The 21,195-nt window shown below is 38.3% G+C and overlaps 1 long non-coding RNA gene across 1 annotated transcript; it reads left to right on the top strand.

Annotated features, from left to right (window-relative positions):
• The first annotated feature begins 11,084 nt into the window (after nucleotides 1-11,084).
• LOC149248332 (uncharacterized) lies at nucleotides 11,085-12,297 on the top strand. Its single transcript, XR_016265718.1, has 2 exons — nucleotides 11,085-11,672; nucleotides 11,758-12,297. It is a non-coding gene; the product is annotated as an uncharacterized LOC149248332 (long non-coding RNA).
• The last annotated feature ends 8,898 nt before the right edge of the window (nucleotides 12,298-21,195 follow it).

Genomic DNA, 21,195 nt, shown 5'->3' with positions numbered 1-21,195 from the left:
TGATATTCGTTGAATCCATACATTGGAAGTGAGATCTAGTACCTTTTTATAGTTTTGGAGGGGTTCATAAGGGCCACTGAATTACTATTTTGGAGGGAGAACCAAATTTAAAATTTGAATTTTAAATGTTTGGAGCCCAAGGATGAGGCCGTCTCCTTTTGAGAATTAGGATTTAATTTTTATTTGAAGTCAAAAACCCCTTGTAGATATAAAATAATCTTTGAAGCCCTTCATGAGATATGTTAGCCATAAACTTTGATGAAAGCCCTACTTCCTTGATTTGAATGATACACTGGCCAATGAAGGAGTGCCGCATCATCTCCCTTTGGGGTTTTTTCCCACAAGATGGGGGCTTCATCTTCAAACAAGGATATCTCTCAAACCGTGAGGCCTCTTGTGTTGTGCCACATACCACCAGAATTGTCTCGATGAGAAGAATCCAACAAGGATGATCTAGACTTGAAAAGCTATGATTTTCCATGTCACTTTGGTCAACAAAAGGTGGGGCATCTTCTGGTGCTACTGGGTTGACAAATGACAACCACATTTCAATAAGACTCTCATACCAATCCACTCGACAACTCAAGGGATAAGATAGCAATGAGCTTCAATCTCGTAGGACAATCATGCATATAACAGATATGAAAATCACTTATAATAGTTGTAAATACCATTGTTATATTTATTGTTATCGGCAATTTATCGCCGGGGTTCTAAAATTTAAATTATCGGCAATATCAAGGAAATTATTGGAAATTATCAGGAAACTTGAAAAGCACAAAATTTATCAATTTTTTTTTCAAATTTTTGACTTATAAACAACATCAACATTAAACAAACACATTGGTACATAAATATGAAAATTAGATCGATATATAAGATTTCAAGTGATACATCACCTATCGATATTTGAGTATGATGTTTGTCCTAGCATAAGATCTAATAAAATGACGCAAAAATCATATTAAAACAAAAAGAAATGTATCTCTTGAGATGAATCATGGCAACGAAAACAACAACTTTCCCCTTGCTTGCTTAATGGAAAATGGTCACATCATCCTCAACAATGTTATTAGAATTGGACCAAAAGATTGGTCGACCGAAAAATACATAAAATATTCAAATTTTGAAAAGAACATATAATTCATGTGCATCCATATGAATCCAAATTATTATGCACAAATGTGCAAAAAATTCTCATGCATATAGCAAGGGTGCATATAACCAAAATATCACTGAGTGCAATCCACTCTGGATCAAAATAGATGAATAGAGACTAAGAGGCTCTGAAATCCAAAGAAAATCATGCTACAACAATTAGCTACTTAACATCAAAATCATTACCTATATTGGGATCCTACTCATCAAGATCACCCTCTAAGCATTAAAATAGGATTGAAAAAACTTAACATCCTTATCAATGATTTTGGTTGAGTGAAGTGTACATTTTTACTAGGGTCATGAAGGAAGAGCTCAAAAGTCCATGCCACCAACATCAAGGTACATAGAGGGCTTGGTGATCTTGATTAAATGTTACTTCCATACCCTCATGGATCACAAAATCTAGTAGAAATGTTGCAATCTCGCCAATACTGAAATCCTAAAAATTGTTAAGTCTACTAGATTTTGACAGGGATCTAAAATTCTACCTTCTCCATATGAAATCCAATGAGGTTAGAACCATTCTCAAACATCTTGAGTCAATTAATGGTAGTGTTAAAAATTTAAGTAAAAGGATGAAAACGAAAGATGAAGGAAAATGTCACTTTTTACTTTAAGAATTTAATATTACCATTAATTATTAGGGTATGTGTATCATGAGATGAATCTTGGGAAATGAAAACAATGGATTTCCCCTTTGTTTGCGTGATGGAAATATGCAGAGTATCCTCACAACTCGGTGCCCTAACTCATTTTTAAAAAATTAGGGTTAAAAGAAAAAGAATTGGTAATAAGTTGAAATTGAGAAAAGCAGGGCAATAATTTCGAATTATCGCGATAAATTCAAAACAAGGAAATTATTGCGATAAGTTATGGCGATAATATCGCCGAGGGGCAGTTTGGCGATAATATCGGCAAGGGGCAGTTTGGCGATAATATCGGCAAGGGGCAATTTGGCGATAATATCGCGATAATTCCGATATTATTGATATGTGAAACACTAGTAAATACATCAGTAAATCTGTGCTATCTTCTTCAATACAAATGTTAAATCACTTAATACATTCAACGTTAAATTATGTCAAATCAACAAGATATGTAAGTGCTAAAAATTACAAAACCTTGAAGAAATATATGGCTGAAAATGAAATATGTAATATCGAAAAACATTTGGAAACTTCATATATATACATAAAGATGAAGTTCATGTATATCGCATAGCCTTCCAAGGCTAGTACAATCCTTTGGCTCTCCTAGCAAGGCCAAACAAAGAAAACCATAGCTCACAACAAGGAGCTCCAATGTGTTAGCATCACACAAACATGTCCTCCAAGGGAATACATAACCTCTTCTTCACTTCTCTAAGTACAACATAGGGTTTTATTTCAAAACCCTAATATCCAAATCTCCAAGGGATGAAATCATAACCCAAATATTCCAGATGCTTCAAGAAGCTCCAGGAAAGACCAAGGACTCCAAGACGAGAGATAAAGTACAAAAGAAAATCCAAGAGAGAGGGAGACAAGTTTGTGTCAGCATCACACAAACATGTCCTCCAAGGGAATACATCACCTCTTCTTCACTTTTGTAAGTACAACATAGGGTTTTATTTCAAAACCTTAATATCAAAATCTCCAAGGGATAAAACCGTAACCCTAATATTCCAGATGCTTCAAGAAGCTCCAAGAAAGACCAGGGACTCCAAGACGAGAGATGAAGTACAAAAGAAAATCCAAGAGAGAGGAACACAAGTTTGTGTTGAATTTTGTAACTATGGTCAATCTTCATAATGTATATTTTTATCATTGATGTATTTGATTTAATAAAATTATCATTTGTCAAGCATGTTCCTCATGCTCATGATTGTCAAAAGAAAAATTATGAAAGGCATGTTTTTCATGACCTTTGCAAAAGAAATTTTGAATTTTGAATTTGTATTTTTGCCTCCAGAACTGACCAAATTGGCCCTCCAAGACATCATGTCGGCGTGCCCAAAGATACACCCACTCGCTTCACTTGAAGGCTATAAGTAGCCCATTCGATCTCCTTCCAAGAGCACTTTGGATGATGGTCATATCTTTGTTCTAAGCGAAGAAGACAAGGAGTATAAAGGCTGAAATCAGAAGGAAGAAAATCACTTTATCTGCCCTTGCTCTTTTTGACAAAGGAGATTGAGTTCTGGATGAGTTTTTGTGGCATACTTTCTGTGGTATAGTGCAAAGTCTGAGGCCGAGTTGCAGGACGAATTTTGGCCCTCTTGTAGACCTGAAGCAGACCTTGTTGCAGAGATTTTGTGGACAGATTTGAGGACACTTGTCTTGGAATTTGTGGAGGGTTGGCTTGGCTCTTGGTGGATGGTCATCTTGCTTCTATTCTGGTAAGTTTGTCTATGACTTTGATGTCTCTTGTTGAATTGATTCTATAAGGAAAAGGTTGTTTGGTTTCCCCCATGTGGGTTTTCCGAGGGTAAATGTTGTGTTCTTGTGTGGCTGTCTCTTTATGATTCTTATTGCATTCTTGTTTTATTGTTGAGATCCTCTGTATAATTATTTTATGATGGAAAAGAACACAAGAAATGATTTAACTTAACTATATTCATTAGAAGTAATTATTAGCTTGGAGGATGCTCTAGATTTTCTACTGTTTGTTCCTCCTAGTCACATCTCTTACACAAGATGAGCAAGAATGAATGAATTTGAAATAGTGAAAGGACTCCTTCTTTCCTCTATATATATGAGAGGTGAGGGAGGCTGACAATGCATATGTGGGACAATGCCCTTACAAGCAACCTACAAAGACACATGTAGGCTCATAGATATGGAGCGCTACACTTCTAAGGTACACATGCCAAGCTTCAAGGTGATTTCCTCCACAAGCAAGGCTCCAAATTAAAGGGTGCTCCATAAGGTGTGTTTAATGCTCCTTCGATGTGCTTCATGAGGTTCCCCTTTTGATTTTCATCACAAGACATTATTCATAGCATGATCCCTATGGTGTTCTAGATGGAATGAGGGTACAGAGCTTCATTTAGTTGCTTTCTTTTCTTACACCCCTATGCTTGGAGATGGTAGTATCATATGATTTGAGTTGGTTTTTTTTTTAATTTTAGGTATGTTCTATGCTTAGAGCAATTTATTTCATTTTTCAGAGTTAGTTGCATATCTTTTCCAGATTAGCAATCACATCAGCATTAAAGTAAACTGCAGATAGAACATAAACATAAATTGCAGAAGACAAGCCAAGACAAGAGGACACAAGATGTGGCGCTAGCCAGGGACAAACCCCAATGTGGGGAAACCCTTGATCAATTCTTCTTATATGTTCTTCAATAGTTCAGCAGAGAGAGAGAGAGAGAGAGATAGTACGTTTACAACAGAAGTCAACACTTTGGCTTATCTAGATAAGAGCATAGATTCTCTCTAAGAAGATGATACATGAGATCAGTTGAAGACATGCTGCTTCAACTAATTCTCCAAGGTGACTCCTTCACCTATCATTGTGCTGCATTTCGTCATCATGCTGCACCTCACCATGCTGCACCCATCATCACTATGCTGCATCTCATCACGCTTCATTAATCATGACTGTACCCATCACTGTACTGCATTATGTGCCATTGCTACACCATGTTGCCATCCTGACCTATGTGTTGGCTGCACCTTGCTTGCTTGTTGTCCCTTGCTTGCTTGTTGTCCCTAGCATGCTTGTTGTCCTTAGCATGCTTGTTGTTGCATGCTAGTTGTCCCTTGCATGCTTGGTGTATTTGCTGCTAAGTACCATACAACTGTCCCAATGTTAGTTAGTTGTCCCTTGCATGTTGCTCTCCTTCGGAGACAGATGCTCCGGCTGTTTCGCCAGTTCTGGTAGTTCCGGCTATTCCTCGCAGTTCCGACAGTTCCGGTTGTTCCCGGCAGTTCCGACAGTCCCGATAGTCCCGGCGTTCCGGCTTTTCTGGTAGTTCTGGCTTTTCCGGCAGTTCCGGCTTTTCCAGCAGGTCCGGCAGTTTCGGCTCTTCTGGCATTTTCGGCTTTTCCGGCTTTTTTGGCAGTTTCGACTTTTCCGGCTTTTCCAGCAGTTCTGGCTTTTCCGGCAGTTCCGTCTTTTCCGGCTTTTCCGACAATTCTGGCTTTTCCGGTGGTTCGGCTTTTCCAGCTTTTCTGGTAGTTCTGGGTTTTCCGGCTTTTCTAGCAGTTCCAGTTTTTCCGGTAGTTTTGGCTTTTCTAGCATTTCCGGCTTTTCTAGCAGTTCCGGCTTTTTCGGCTTTTCGAGCAGTTCCGGCATTTCCGGCATTTCCGGTAGTTTCGGCTTTTTCGGCTTTTCCCGCAGTTCTGGCTTTTCCAGCTTTTCCGGCTTTCTGCCCTCTGGATTAGGGCAACGTTATTCCTTAGGATCTCTCCTCCTACTAAAACCCAAAGACAAGTAGAGAGAGGAAGAGATCCCAAGTGTGTTGAAATGACTTGAAGGCCACCTCTATTGATACTAAAATGTTGAGCACATGTGGGGTTTATTTGGTTGCTGGCTGACCTTGACAAATTGTCTTATAACACAAATAAATTCGTAACTCCATGAATACTTATCGGAATCGTATGATCTTTAGATCAATCCTACACCTCTCGATGAGAGGGATCCAAGAAAAATATCAGCTGCCATAAATAAGATGACCCACATGGAGTTTGGCCCTAGTTGCCAATTTTAACACTCCCTCTCAACTAGGGAGAACTCCATCCGTTGATCCATATGTCCGATTGTACTATCTTTGCCATTAGTGCCCTGCACTGCTCTGCTCTGCTTTGATCTGCCGAGCTTTGCTTTGTTGAACCATGAAGAAGAAGAATTGATCGAGAATTTCTCATACCATTCTCTACTGACTTGAAGTCAGTGTCATTTGAAGAGAGTGTGTCACATCACCCTTACTGACCCGAAGTTAGTTTTATGGATCCCAGATCAATATCACAGATAGTGTCTCAAACCCCTCATACTGATCCCAAATCAGTTTCATTGATCCCAGATCAATGTGACAAGAGAGTGTCTCAAACCACTCATACTGATCCCAGATCAATGGAGGTCATCCTAGCATAGTGAGTACGGTAGATACAACAATGCGTCCATCGATAGTACTACTATGGTCCCTATCCTCATTTCCCTACTCATTGATCATATGAGAGGTACTTCCCATGAGTCCCAGACTGCATGGGTAGGATGCCTTGACAGGAGAACTAATCATCCTGTCCATAGAAGAACGAATCATCCTGTCAGTGGATGCCACGGAGAACTAATCATCCTGGCCCACATGAGAACTAATCATCCTATTCCACAGTCGCCACGGAGAACAAATCATCCTGGCCCACAGGAGAACTAATCATCCTGTTCCACAGTTGCCACGGGATAACTAATCATCCCGGCCCATAGGAGAACTAATCATCTTGTTCCACAGTTGCCATGGGAGAACTAATCATCCTGGTCCACAGAAGAACTAATCATCCTATTCATAGTGCACCACCAAGGGAGGGTGAGTCGCCCTGTGGTCGTATGTTGCTCCAGTAAGTACCCCAAGCCCCCCAGAGCTCCCAAAGCTCAATGCATGCAACATGCAGGACACTTATAAGAAGGTATCTCAACGACTCTAAGTCGTTCGGGAAAGTCACAGATTTGACCTTTTCTTCGGGGCTTTGACAAAATGTCTGCGAGCTGTACATCAGTCTCAATGCGATGGAGCCTCCTCGCTCATCAACTTACCATATCGCAGATAAGGCAGTATTTGATGTCTATCTGCTGGAGCAATCATCAAATACGAGATTCCTCAATAGTCGAATCCCCCCTCTGGTTGTAACAGAGAATCACAGTGGTATTCATCATGTGTACAAAGTTACAAACAACTCACTTAAGAGCTTCTGCAACCATGCAACTTCACACGAGATCATACTTGTAGCTATGTATTTGGTCTCGGCAGTGCTTATAGCAACGGACTTCTGCTTCCTTCTCATCCATGATATCGAAGCAGAATCCAGGGAGAACCAGCACTGAGAAGTGTTCTAGTGATCCTCCACACTGCCTACCCAGTCAACATTCGAATAATCATGCAGTTTCATATTTCCAGCAGTGTATCTCAATCCATGAGAGATTGTGCTCTGAAGATATCTCAGAAGATTTTTGGCACCAATCCAGTGAGGCTCAACCAAATATGAGCTCACCATGCTAACTGCAAAACATATATCCAGACGAAAGTTCACCAAGAACATCAACGTGAATGAGTTTATGAAACTCAGAGACATTTCCCAAATTTGGTTCGACATCACTACCATATAACTTCTGAAATATAAGATCCTTGAGGTAGTCACAGGATTGCAGTTTATCATTCCACATTCGCAATCCAACTCCCTCTTACATCTGCAAATGAGAGGGTCTGCACCTTTCAAAAACATGTCATCCTCATAAGGTGTTGGTATGAGAGGTCTATCATCCACAACCTTCAAACAATGGTTTGGATTGGCTTCACTCTTAGTGAATCTCAGCTTCATCAGACAGCTATCAATCCTCTCATACTACGCCCGGGGAGTTTTGCTTCAAGCCATAGAGGGCTTTCTTTCACCTGTATACATGAGATTCTTGATCATGAATCTCAAACTCCTCGGGTTGTTCCAAACCTGTGGACCTGCTGCATGAGGGGAATGGTCCCCTTATAAGATTTTCCTTTGGTACATCTCAAACATGTACCTTCATGCTCTACTTGAATTCAGACATCCCTATCACCATTTGCCTCACATCAGGTAGGGCCCCATAGGTAGACCTCCGGTGTTATAGATGCGATATGTCAATTGACATGATCCCCAATGGACCATCCTGCAACTTGATACAAATTGCCAACCCTAAACCCATGAGAAAAAGCATATTTGAAAATTATATTTTCAAACACGAACCTTTCCATCGATGAATGCCACCCTGTAACCTTTGGCTTCCATTGCCGAAATGGACACCAGGTTCTTGCGATTAGGTACATAAACGAGATTCTGTAAATGAATCGAGTTACCCTCATTCAATTGAGGGGTAACATTCTCTACACCCTTTCCGGGATAGGTGGCATCGACTCCAAGTATAATCCCACGATTGTTTCCATCTCTACCAAATTAGAGAGTGCACCCTTCTGGGGTTCCTTGCTTTCTTTGAAGAGTCGGCCGTTTCCTTGATGACCTGCATTACCTGTCATTCCTTTGATCATTGAAGATGTCCTTGGAATGATTGTTATCTTCATCAAGAGATGTGTCTCTACCATTCAGACACTCCTTCGCATAATGGCCGAACTTATTACAACCAAGGCATTTGCCTTTCCTTCCACCCTTAGATCCAAACTTCCCATTGAAGTGATCTTTAGGTAGGCCATCAGAAACTTTTGCTGCGCCATTCTGATAATATTCTCTGCTTCGACTTCACCCCCGGTGAATTTGAAGACGGATGAGGAATCCACTGATCCTTTTGTCCTTTCCCAATCGTCTTCGGTGATTGCTCTATCACTCTTGCTTGGGCATTGTCTTCACCTTAGCTCCGATACCATGTTAATTTTAGGTATGTTTTATGCTTAGAGCATTTTATTTCAATTTTCACAGTTAGCTCCATATCTTTTCCAGATTAGCAATCACATCAGCATTAAAGTAAACTGCAAATAGAAAATAAACATAAATCGCAGAAGACAAGCCAAGACAAGAGGACACAAGATGTGGCGCTAGCCAGGGAGAAACCCTTGATCAGTTCTTCTTATATGTTCTTCAATAATTCATCAGAGAGAGAGAGAGAGTACGTTTACAACAGAAGTCAACACTTTGACTTATCTAGATAAGAGCATAGATCATCTCTAAGAAAATGATACATGAGATCAGTTGAAGACATGTTGCTTCAACTAATTCTCCAAGATGACTCCTTCACCTGTCGTTTTGCTGCATTTTGTCATCATGCTGAACCTCACCGCGCTGCACCATGCTGCACCCATCATCATTATGCTGCATCTCATCACGCTTCATTAATCATAACTGTACCCATCATTGTACTGCATTATGTGCCATTGCTACACCATGTTGCCATCTCGACCTATGTGTTGGCTGCACCTTGCTTGCCTGTTGTCCCTTGCTTGCTTGTTGTCCCTAGCATGCTTGTTGTCCTTAGCATGTTTGTTGTTGCATGCTAGTTGTCCCTTGCATGCTAGCTATAACATTGCATGCTTGGTGTATTTGTTGCTAAGTACCATACAACTGTCCCATTGTTAGTTAGCTGTCCCTTGCATGCTGCTTTCCTTCAGAGACAGATGCTTCGGTTGTTTCGGTAGTTCCTTGTAGTTCTGGCTGTTCCCCACAGTTTCAGTAGTTTCGGTTGTTCTCGGCAGTTCCGGCAATGCCAGCAGTCCTGGCGTTCCAGTTTTTTTGACAGTTCCAGCTTTTCTGGCAGTTCCGATATTTCCGGCTTTTCCGGCTTTTTTGGCATTTCCGGATTTTTCGGCAGTTCCGACCTTTCTGGCAGTTCCGTCTTTTTTGGCTTTTTCGGCAGTTTTGGCTTTTTCGGCAGTTTTGGCTTTTTCGGCTTTTATGGCAGTTCCGGCTTTTCCGGCTTTTCTAGTAGGTTCGGTATTTCCGGCAGTTCCGGATTTTCCGACATTTCCGGCAGTTCCAACTTTTCTAGTAGTTTCGGCATTTCCGGCTTTTCCGGCAGTGCCGGCAGTTCCGACTTTTGCGGCAGTTTTGGCTTTTTCGGGTTTTCCGGCTTTTTGCCCTTTGGATCAGGGCAACGTTATTCCTTAGGATCTTTCCTCCTACTAAAACCCAAAGACAAGTAGAGAGAGGAAGAGATCCCAAGTGTGTTGAAATGACTTGAAGGCCACCTCTATTTATACTAAAACGTTGAGCACATGTGGGGTTTATTTGGTTGCTAGCCGACCTTGACGGATTGTCTTATAACACAAATAAATTCATAACTCCATGAATACTCATCGGAATTGGATGATCTTTAGATCAATCCTACACCTCTCGATGAGAGGGATCCAAGAAAAATATCAGCTGCCATAAATAAGATGACCCACATGGAGTTTGGCCCTAGTTGCCAATTTTAACAGTGTTGGTGGAGGAAACTCACTTTTCTCCTTAGTAGTGGATTGCCATGGTTGGTCGTTCATATTTCATGCTTTTGCTTGGTGGATCACCTTCATGGTATATGTTTGATGAGATGCTTGCCACATTATTTAACTTGGAATCATAATATTTTGGCAATAAAACATAACTAAATCCTCTTGTATGTGGAGCACACTCCTCTTCTAGGGGATTTTAGATGTGTAAAATACATTTAATTGTCTTCTATGAGAGTGCTCTTTGGGTGTTTAATATCAATTGTGTCACTTGGCACTCCTTTCAACAGATTTCTCATTAATTAATGCAGATTTCCAAGTCGTCTTCCATTCATTATGTTTCATAATGCTCGAAAGGTTGAGCACTCTATCCTTGTGCCATTTCCATGTTTCAGGCCTTCAAAGATGGTCAACAAGTCAAAATATGTTCGTTTAATGGAATACTCCCTTCTAAGAACTTTGGTCAGGGCCTTCAAATATATATTCCATCTGGGATTTTATGACATGAGCAAGCTCCTAGAATCTTGGCAACTCAAAACCAGGCATACAGCAGTAGAGATGGTTTTAGATGTTTTGGAGACTCCATGATTGAATATAAACTTGGTTTGGAGTTCAAGTTGTATTAATTCACGGACATCTATGGAAGATGTGTGTTCTGGATATCTCTGTGATTGAATTTTTTTTCTAAGAGTTTTCTTCCATGTATTGAGTATGGAGCTGATAAAATTGTATTTTACTTCTTTTCATATGACAATTCATTAGGTGTGAATTCTTTATACTTTTTTGCGTGCATGTATTAGAGTACATTGTTCTGCTTGTGTCACAAACTTGAATTCTAATTTTTAGTTCTGATTCAAATTCATCAACATATGCAAAGTTGAAAACAAATTTAATTTCAACTTCTATATTCAATGCATTGGATACACCAGCAACATTTGTTTTCAGAGCTTTATCTTTGTTTAAGAAAATGTTGTCTAATGGATTTGGTTTTTACCTCAGCTCATTAACCCCTTGTTCGTTTGTTGCATATATCTTCACTTATGGGTTTGACATGTTTATATATAAGTATTAATATCACATGCGTAGTTTTCTCGTTGAAAAGTAAATGTGTTCTTTAGAGGATAAAAGTCACTAGACAGTATTGGCAGCTGAACATGACTGTCTTTTAAGTTTTACTGCCTATTTTCAATATTTACATCCTTTGCAATGTTATTATTGGATGATCAATAGGAGGTTATTTAAATGCCTATTTTATTATGTTGAGCCTTGACATGTTTATGTGGCTGGACAGACTGACCCCAACTGGGGCAATTTCCTCTATGATGAAAGCACAAATATAATAAACTTGATTGACTTTGGCGCTGCACGAGATTACCCGAAGGATTTTGTTGATAACTATTTGAGAATGGTAAATATCTGTGCTTGTTTATTTCCTCTAGCGTTTTATTTATGAGGTATGTTTTTATGACCTTTTGAATTTCTTAATTAAGCAGGTGCTTGCATGTGCAAATCGGGACAAAGATAATGTCATCGAAATGTCCCGCAGATTGGGTTTCCTTACTGGGATGGAATCTCAGATTATGTTAGATGCACACACAGAAGCAGCTTTCCTTGTTGGGCTTCCTTTCTTAAGGACAGGTGGCTTTGACTTCAAATCTAATAATATGACCAGCGACATTTCACACTTGGGAGCTACTATGCTGAAGCATCGTTTGTCTCCTCCACCTGATGAGGCATACAGCTTGCATAGAAAACTATCTGGTGCATTTTTAGCATGCATTAAATTGGGAGCAGTTGTTCCTTGTAGAGAAATGCTATTGGATGTTTATTCAAATTATAAGTTCTCAGATGATGAAGAGGATGTCCAAAACAAGACTTGCTTAGCATCTGCATAATGATGAATTGATGCATATTAAAGATGTTTATTCTTTGGTTAGATTTGGAGGCCTATTTTCAATTGAAATGGGCATGTAATAAATTATTTAGAGCTAATGCTCAGCAATAAAGAAAAGAATTTTCATTTTCTTGGGTCAGTTGGCATTGCATTTGGAAAGCTAATTAACCACATAGTTTTCCTGTGTGTTTTATAATTTGAATTGCAAATACAATGCTTTTCTCTTTTCCCTTGTTAGAAATGCTCAGCCAGTGCATTATGTGTTCTACCTTGTGAAAACATGTTCAGTTAGTAATGAGTCAATGCCTGTATGGGCAGGAGGCAAATTAATGGCTTTTTCCATTTACTACCCCTTATGGAGGATGTTATTTGGAGAATACCTGAGGTCAGCAGGAGTGCTATGGATGAAATCATGGGCTTGTGAACCACAACGATTGAAAATTTATAAGCATTAGGTGTGGATCTTCCATGTCATGGTGAGAACATGGGTGCCTAATAAACAAGGGGTTATATTTGAATCCTGAACTTCGGTGAACCACAACAATTGAAAATTTTTAAGCATTAGGTATGGATCTCCCAAGTCATGGTGACAACATGGGTGCCTAATAAGGATGGGCTTTATATTTGATCCTGAAACGCATTTTCTTTTTCTTGGGTCAGTTAGTATTACATTTTAGAAGCTAATTAACAGTATAGTTTTCCTGCATGTTTATAATTTGAATTCCAAATACAATCATTTTCTCTTTTCCTTTATTAGAAATGCTCAGCCAGTGCATTATGTGTTCCATGTTTGGGAAACATGTTGTAATTAATAATGAGTCAATGCCTGTATGGGTTGGAGGCAAATTAATGGCCTTTACTATTTACCACCCGTTATGGAGGATATTAGTTGGAGAATGCCTGAGGTCAGCAGGATTGCTATGGATGAAGTCAAGGACTGGTGAAGCACAACAATTGGAATTTTGTAAGCATTAGGTGTTGATCTCCCAAGTCATGGTGAGATCATGGGTGCCTAATAAGCATCAGGTTATCTTTGAATCCTGAACTTTGCGAGCTCAAATTTAAAACCTGAGCTGACTATATGATGGTGAGCAATTAGCAACAACTAAAAAGTTAAAATCAAGCAATTTTAGCAGTTTATACAGATTCCCAGTTATTTGGCTACTATCAAATCTATTGCTTGGATAGTTTCCCTTTGTAATCCATTGCATTGAAATCCATATACAAGCACTGACAACTTCTGGGATAGACCATGGTAGATTAATGAGAAACACTGGAGGTCTACATCCATGGTTGTGAAAACAAGAGGAAGATCATTATCAATGGAATAAGTGTGCAACATAAAGATTATAGTTTATATGATTGTCCATAGACTAGAGGTTGCATGCATCTCTGTTCTTAATTGAGCTATGCGATATTTCATTTTTGGAGCTATAAAGTAAACTGAATTTTGATGTTTATAGCTACTCTAAAGTGACCCACTGAGATGTCTCAGATGTACTATAAATAACAAATGTATTATTGTAAGTAGCAAGGAAATATTACAATAATCGGCAAGTGTAATATTTCCTTGCTACTTACAATAATACCTTTGTTATTTATAGTACATCTGAGACATCTCAGTGGGTCACTTTATATATATATATTTTCTTTATTTTTTTTTTCAAGTAGATTATATTCTTGAATAACCATGATGTAATCATAAGAAAGGACCATGTTTGAAAACTATAAGAATTCTATAAACTTGCTACCTTTAATTAATTGATATTTTGCTTGAATACCTATATATATATATATATATATAACCTTAATAGATCTCCATTTTTCCTGGAATGTCTCGAAAGAGGTTGGCTAAATTGCGAGCCACAAGAGTAGTTGGTAGCTTAGTGAGACTTGAACGAACTTGAACCTTGGTAGGACTAGAATTAGAGACCTCGTGAAACACTCTAAAAAACTCTACTATGAAACAGTGCATTCAAACCAGTTGAACCTATTGAGCTTCAAAAACAATGAAGGCTATAAAGGCGTGCTTTGATAAACTTGTGAGCATGGTTACAAGATCATTTAATATAATTTCTTTGTGTGCAATCATACATTTGACTAGAAAGAAAATCCCTCATGGGTATGGGACCTTACTGGTTAAAAACAATAAACACTTGCGTTTATAAGTTTGTGCTTGGATTTACACTAGATTCATGGTATGGACCATAAACATCTAGCATAAGAAACTTAATGTGCAGAGAGACCCCATCACATGTTTTTCTTCCAATAAAACTAAGAAAAATATCAACATTTTAGCCACCTCATATATTCATATTTGAATTCATGTTAATCCTTATGACAATAATGATACTACATAGATTTAAGTCTCGTAGAAATATAAAACATACTATATTTTTCCCACTCGTATTATAGGATAGTGAAATCTCATTCATTTATTGATGATTGAAGTAACATTTCATTATGCAACTTGACCATTTGGAGCTTTCTTCTTTTTATCTAGGCAAGAGATATTGGGATTTAGGATAGTTTGTTGATTCTTTCAATATCATTCTTGGACATGGATTAAAATATATTTTGTTAACAAGTCAACCTTTTTTTTATAAGAGGTTTGTTAACAATTCAATTCAATATCTTGACTCAAAGTTCCTTTGGGTTTACATAATATTAAAAAATTCTCTTTTGAATGATTTATTGGATTATAAAAGACTCTCAAGGGAGAATTAAATGACTGGAGTATTTATCTATAGTGCTTTGCGTGACCATACTTGAAAACCCTCAAGAAGATTCTCAACCAAGAGTTCATCTTGTCCGTCATTATTGAGAGATACCCCTCTTGCACAAATGGATGTATTCACACAAATGCATGATTATCCCCTTCTTGAACCACATGTGGGAGGTTGTTGAGGTGTTTGAGGACTCCTATGAGGTCATTACATAGGGTCACAAGTTACAACAATTGCAAAAGACATGGCACTTGAATCAAAATCTTATTAGAGGAGCACCTTGGTTGAGGAGCCACATGTGGCATCCTACATTGGATGTTCCCCTTAGACGCCTCACATCATAGTTGTGTGGTGGTTGTGATTTGAAATGATTGTGCCCTTCTTTTCAGATTTGTTGGAGCGTTCTAGTCCTTAGGCCCATGGTTGACCTTTTTTTTACTCGTTTATGGCACGTTGGCATGTTTTTCGAAGGGTGCACTTGTCCTATCCCCTCAAGACCACACATGTAACCTTTTTGTTGTACATTTAACCACTTTTGGTGAGTCACTCTTCTATTGGAGGATTGTGAGGGAGTTGACACCCACTTATTGTATTTTGATTATAGTTTTGACTTGAGCTAGTGGGTTTCACTCAGTTTTTGTAACACAAACCCTCCCATGACCCATCAACCAAATGTTAGAAGGAGGTGGTCACTATGCTAACCCGAGATCTAAGGTAGCGTTATGGAAATGGGGTCTAAAATTTTTGAATCCTTTCCAACTGCATCAAAAATTCATATGGGTGCTTACATCACGCTCGTCTCATCGAGATGATCCTAGCAATATAAATTATGTCTTAGTTTGACCTCTGGATCGAGAGATATGACTATTCGAATCTCAACGAATCAGATGGTGCCAAGTCATCAACTTGGCACATGGCTATCCTAGCTAGCCTCCCAATGCCACTTGGCATTAGTGTATAGCTATCGACCCATTCATGGCCTAGGTCTTCACATTTACATGTGTGATATATATATATATATATATATATATATATATATATATATATATATATATATATATATATTAGTTGTTAGCAATCTTTCCATTCCTCGGGTCCCATTACCCAACTCTTTTCATTTTATGCTTCCTTGATTTGCTTCGGGCATAGTCTCTTGGGATGACCTGTATTGTGGGGCCTCTCTACACTCAATGATGGGATTGTTGTCATTGATGGCAAAGGAAATCTTAGGAGCAACAACACATGCTTGGTATGCTTGATGACAAAAGGAGAAACATGAGGTGTGAGCATCCTATGAGTATGAGAAGTTGACATGTTGACATCAGGGTAAAGGCGTAGTAAAGTATGATGGCATATGCACAATTGATGACATGATGGCATCAACTGAACATATTGTTCAAGTTGCTTTCATATGTTTGTTATGTTGCAAAGGGTGTTGGGGTTACATATGTTGATTGATTAGTGAGGCAAATTGTGTGCATATGGAGTAGTGGCTAATCGTAAACATGTATGCATATGATGAGTGAGATGTTGTGATGCAAGAAGATTGTTATGATGCAAGGCAAAGGCATGATCATTGTTTTGATGAAAGGCTACGACAAAGGCATGAAGAAGTTGTGGTGCACAGAGTGATGGAAAAGGAGCAACAAGGCAAAGGTGTTGACATCAGAACAAAGGAGTTGCAAAGGTTGATGACAAAGTGTCTGCATAGTTGATGAACAAGTTGATGTATTATGTCAATATATTATGATGAGGTTGTTGATATATGAAGTTGCATAAATTGCAAAGGATATGTTGTTGGTATGCTTGATATGCAAAAGTATTGTTGATGCTTGGTAATGCTTGGTGAGTGGAGTGTAAGTGTTAAGTAACATGGTCTTGGCATTATGTTGGTGTATTTAATCATTACATGTGGCTCAAAATACTATTTGATGGAGCATTTATTTTTGTTTTTAATATTCAAAATTTGAAAACGTGTGAAATGAATTGGTGGAAGGCAAAGAGGCAAGACTATTCACTTCATATTCTTGTGTGGAATACTAAAATCCAACAAATTATCTTTACGAAAATATGTAATTTGAAAGGAAAAATGGTTAGCATTAGAGAAAATTTGAGGTATAAAATGGGCCTCCCAAGGAATATTATAAAATAATAGTAGAAATAATAAAATAATATTAGTTTACCTCACCAAGTTTTGGAGGGAAAAAAAAATAAAAAAATTCAACTCATATTTTCAACGTATCTTCCTATGATTTTACTCAAATTTCGAGCAGGCGCACTCGTTGGATGTAGAATATAACTTTACATCCAAAGAATACCCATGTTGCATATTTTTTATAGACCCTACTACACGAAAAATGTGAAATACATGAAAAAATGTGATTGCAATAACTTTTTTCTTGTATTTCACCTTTTTCGTGCAGTAGGGTCAATCGAAAGTATGCAACATGAGTACTCTTTGGATTCAAAATTAAATTTTGCATCCAAGAAGTGTTCCTGCTCAAAATTTGAGTAAAATCATAAGGAGATAAGTTGAAAATACAAGTTGAAAAAATAAATTTTTTACCTTTTTTTTCTTTTGTACTCCAAAAATGTTGAATCATCCCCCATGGTTGACATCATCATATTGAATCCTATTAGTTCTTATAAAGTTGATTTTTTGTTGTACATTTTTGTTTTGAGACCCATTTTTGACCTCAAAGTTTCTCTAATGAGTATAAGAGAATGTGAGACATGATTGTAGAATTGTTCATTAATTACCTAACACATATAAAGCGCAGATGTGAATAAGATTTGAGGATAAGATGTTAATTTGGCACCTCAGTGACAAATTCCAACCATGGTATTAGATTCCTCTTTTTGAGAGGACCAATTTTGACTCAATTTGGACAAAGGAAAGGGGTTTTCCTTGGTCTTTGACCAAATCTAGTGTCTCTTATTCATGTGTTGATTGTCTCCTTTGTCATTTATTGTTCTATTTTCAATTACTGTTGATGGTTGGAAAGATTAATTGATATTGAAAATGTTGCTAATTGAGGTATTGAGCTGGGCTAAAGTAATTGATACAAGATTATACAAAATGAAAATTTAACATGGTATCAGAGCTAAGGTGAAGGACAAGCCAAAAAGGAGACAAACATTGAAGCAATCATATTTGGAAAGTTGTAGGAGCCGATTTAGTCAAGTCAAGATGTCTTCCTCTTTGTTCAAGGAACATGAGAAGTTGGGTAACTCATCTAACTTTACTACATTGAAAATTAGGTTGTAGATCATAGTTAATAACAATAATGTTTTGGAATACATTCAAGGAAAAGTACCTGATCCTTTGGAGAAAGCTTACGCCACCACCAAGAACAAGTACAATAAAGGTGAGTTAAAAGCAAGGCAAATTATAGCTGATGGTTTACAAGATAGTTTACTTGCATATGTTGGGAATTTGAGGAAGTCTAAGGACAGGGATGATAAGATAGTCAACATGTATGAAGTCAACAATTTGAATGAAATCATCTCCTTGAAAGATCAACTCAAAGACATAAAAATGAACAAAGGAAAGTCTGTGCATCCTACATTATGAGGATATCTCGTCTCAGAGATCAATTGCAAAGAGTTGGAGAAACTATGCTTGACAGGGAATTGGTGATTGTTACTCTTAGAGGTCTCCCTCCTATTTGGGAAACCTTTATTACTATTATAAGCAACAATAATGTTTTTCCTTCTTGATGAGATTGTTGGAAAGCTCACTCAAGAAGAATAAATGATGGCTTTTAGAGGCAGGATACAAAAGCATGAAGAAGGAGAGCCCGTTGCATTCATCACTCATGAAAAGAAGAAGAAGAAAGGAAAAGGAGGTCCATCAAATCATGAAATCCTCCTCATCAAACTTCAAATATAAGGTTTGGAAGATCCAAGGAATCATTGCACATTGAATTCTTCAATTGTTGTAAGAGAGGCAACTATGCTCGAGATTGCATTGAGAAGAAAAATGGTCCACACTACAACACTAGAAGCAACAACAACAGGTTTGATGATCGAAGAAGAAGATATGACTGAAGGAATGGTCACAATGGAAGAGATGAAATAAGAAGAAGAGATGCTCCAAGTGATCATGAAGAAGATAGTCGTCCTCAAAAGAAGTCAAGATTCTCTAGGTATGAAAGTAATGTTGCTCATCAATCTAGATATATTCTTATTTATGCCCTTACTAGTTCCTCTCCTCCAGATTTGTGGGATATTCGATGGTTGATAGTGGGGCCACTCATCACTTCGTTGGGTATAAGGAAGTTTTCTATAATTTGGTAGAGAGGGAGTCAAATTTGAAAATTATTCTTGGAGACAACTCCACTCATCTTGTTAAAGGTTTTGGGTTTGTCAAATTTTATTTGGATTTTGGTGAATCAGTTTTTCTCCATGATGTGATGTATGTGCCAGGATTGAAGAAGAATTTGGTATCAATACTCACTTTGGAAGACAAAGGAATGAGGGTTGCCTTCATCAAGGGAAAGGTTCTTACTTGGCCTGTTGGATCACCTATGAGGAATGCATTTACATTGGGATCGAGATTTGAAGGACTCTATAGAGTCACTAGTAGACCTCTTCTAACATTGATGCATGACAAATCACCTAGGCGAGCTATGGCACCGAAGATTGGCCCATCTACATTATGATGCTCTTCTGAAATTGAAGAAATTGGTCTCTGGTATTCCCGATGTTCAAGCCCAACATGATGGAGTATGTCCAGGTTGTGCCAGTGGAAAGAAGACAAGGGGACCATTCCCCTCTAGCGAGAACAAGACGAATGACATCCTCCAACTCATTCATTCTGATATATGTGGTATGATGCCCGTACATTCTATTGGTGGCCATCTCTACTACATCACCTTCATTGATGACTTCTCAAGAAATATATGGATATATTATTTGAAGCATAAGGATGAAGCCTTTGAAATGTTCAAGGAGTTCAAAGCTTTGGTTGAAAATCAATCAGGGAAGAAAGTCAAGATATTCAGGATTGGTAATGGTGGAGAGTACATTTCAAAGGAGTTCATTTATTTTTGCAAGAACAAAGGTATCAAGAAAGAAACAATTGTGCGCTATACTCCCGAACAAAATGGAGTTGTTGAAAGAAAAAATAGATCTATTGTAGAAGCCACCCATGCGATGCTCCATGACCAAAAGTTGTCGAAGTTCCTTTGGGGAGAAGCAACGAATGTTGTCGTATATGTTCAAAACAGGGTGCCTCATAAAGAATTAGACAACAAGACCCCTGAAGAAGTGTTCACAGGTATCAAGCATGATGTTGGCCAGCTTCGTATCTTTGGCTGCCCCGTATATTTTCACATGTCGAAGGAAAAAAAACAAACTAGAAGTCACATGAAGAAAAGGTACGTTTGTTGGATATTGTGAAAATTCTAAAATCATTTAAAATATATATTCCTGGTCCAAGGAAGGTTGAAATTAGCATGGATGTAACATTCAATGAAGATGTTTCCCTTGGTAAAGCAAGGGACCTTCCTCCTCCTCCTCCTCCTGAGAAGAGGAATGATGGTATGGATATTTTATATGGCCCTTTCGTGCCTTAATCTGAGACAAATATTGTTGATGATCCCATGGAGCCCATAGATCCTTAGATCCTCCTACCAGAAAGAGGCCAATTTGGCTTCGTGACACATTACATGATGATGAGAGATGAGTTCTTGTCCGAAGATCATTTAGAGAAGGAAGAAGCCATGCAGGTACTAGGGATATGTTGCAACCATGGGCACTATGATTCAAGCTGGACCTCCTACCTTTGAAGAAGTCATGAAAGAACAAGTTTGTATGGATGCTATGGCCGAACAATAGGAATCAATTATGAAGAATGACATATGGGATGTTGTGCTGAGATTGAAGGGGAAATCCGTGGTGACTTCAAAGTGGCTATTCAAGATCAAACATGGAGTTGATGATAACATTGAGAAATACAGAGAAAGGTTCATGGCCTGATGATTCTCTAAAAAAGAGGGAGAAGATTATGATGATATATTTGCACCTATTTCTCGATATACAACCATTCATTCGGTAGTTGTTCTTGCCACAATTCAAGGATGGACCCTTCATCAAATGGACGTGAAGACAACATTCCTCCATGGTATGTTACAAGAAGAAGTGTACGTTTAGCATCCATAGGGGTTTGAAGTAGAGGATCAAAAGACACATGTTTGCAGGTTGAAGAAGGTATTGTATGGTTTGAAGAAAGCCCCAGAGCATGGTACACTCATATAGATAGTTATCTAGTAAGATTGGGATTCACAAGAAGCAATGTTGATCCTGAC

This window comes from Pinus tabuliformis, chromosome 7 (assembly GCF_031772625.1).
Source record: "Pinus tabuliformis cultivar Carrire ecotype Pingquan chromosome 7, CPIR1, whole genome shotgun sequence".
NCBI classification, from domain to species: domain Eukaryota; kingdom Viridiplantae; phylum Streptophyta; class Pinopsida; order Pinales; family Pinaceae; genus Pinus; species Pinus tabuliformis.
Note: the sequence above shows the minus strand (reverse complement) of the source record. Positions and strands in the feature narration are given on the sequence as shown.